Here is a 1,606-nt window from a genome sequence, read left to right as displayed (position 1 = left end):
AATGCTACATATTCTATTGATTAAAGACTTGTCAATACTTCTAATTTGACCTCCCTAGATGCCGACACAACCCGGGGTAACCGCAACAATCTTTTATGTTAACAACCACAAAACAACGGTAAATCAAATGGTGTCGTCGCTACGGAGGGCAAAACGGTTGATATTGACTTGTGTTTTATCTTTGGAATATTCGCAATGTTTTGACTTCAATTCACTTGTTGTTTTTACTTTGTTTGTACTAACCTCCCTAAAACAACTACTTTTTGTTCGTGTTGGAAACTTTGATTCTTTGAACATTTTTGTACGGTGAATGCAAACGAGGGCTAGGGCCAACCAAGGCCTACTCCCTCTCAACCTTGAAATAAACCTAGCCACAAGTAGAAAGACAAAAAGAAAGGCCAAACCTAGGGAGATCGTAGTAGACCTAGAGGAAAATGGTATTTCCTAATTCTCCCGAGAATAACCACCTTTGCAATGCAATTTTTCATTAACCATAAACACACTATGATGCATCATGGCTCACTAGAAATTCATTTCCTAGCTTTTCCTTATTGATTTAAACAATTTTCTTTGTATCTCGTTTACTACAACATTCATTCATTCAATATTCTTTGATACTTTGTGACAATGACGCGAATGAGTAAATGCTACATATTCCATTGATTAAAGACTTGTCAATACTTCTAATTTGACCTCCCTAGATGCCGACACAACCCGGGGTAACCCCAACAATCTTTTATTTTAACAACCACAAAACAGCGGTAAATCAAATGGCGTCGTCGCTAGGGAGGGCAAAACGGTTGATATTGACTTGTGTTTTATCTTTGGAATATTCGCAATGTTTTGACTTCAATTCACTTGTTGTTTTTACTTTGTTTGTACTAACCTCCCTAAAACAACTACTTTTTGTTCGTGTTGGAAACTTTGATTCTTTCAACATTTTTGTAGGGTGAATGCAAACGAGGGCTAGGGCCAACCAAGGCCTACTCCCTCTCAATCTTGTAATAAACATAGCCACAAGGAGAAAGACAAAAAGAAAGGCCAAACCTAGGGAGATCGTAGTAGACCGAGAGGAAAATGGTATTTCCTAATTCTCCCGAGAATAACCACCTTTGCAATGCATTTTTTCATTAACCATAAACACACTATGATGCATCATGGCTCACTAGAAATTCATATCCTACCTTTTCCTTATGGATTTAAACAATTTTCTTTGTATCTCCTACCTTTTCCTTATGGATTTAAACAATTTTCTTTGTATCTCGTTTACTACAACATTCATTCATTCCAATTTTCTTTGTATCTCGTTTACTACAACATTCATTCATTCCATATTCTTTGATACTTTGTGACAATGACGCGAATGAGTAAATGCTACATATTCCATTGATTAATGACTTGTCAAAACTTCTAATTTGACCTCCCTAGATGCCGACACAACCCGGGGTAACCCCAACAATCTTTTATTTTAACAACCACAAAACAGCGGTAAATCAAATAGCGTCGTACCTAGGGAGGGCAAACGGTTGATATTGACTTGTGTTTTATCTTTGGAATATTCGCAATGTTTTGACTTCAATTCACTTGTTTTTACTTTGTTTGTACT

This window comes from Ipomoea triloba, chromosome 16, assembly GCF_003576645.1.
Source record: "Ipomoea triloba cultivar NCNSP0323 chromosome 16, ASM357664v1".
Lineage (NCBI taxonomy): Eukaryota > Viridiplantae > Streptophyta > Magnoliopsida > Solanales > Convolvulaceae > Ipomoea > Ipomoea triloba.
Note: the sequence above shows the minus strand (reverse complement) of the source record.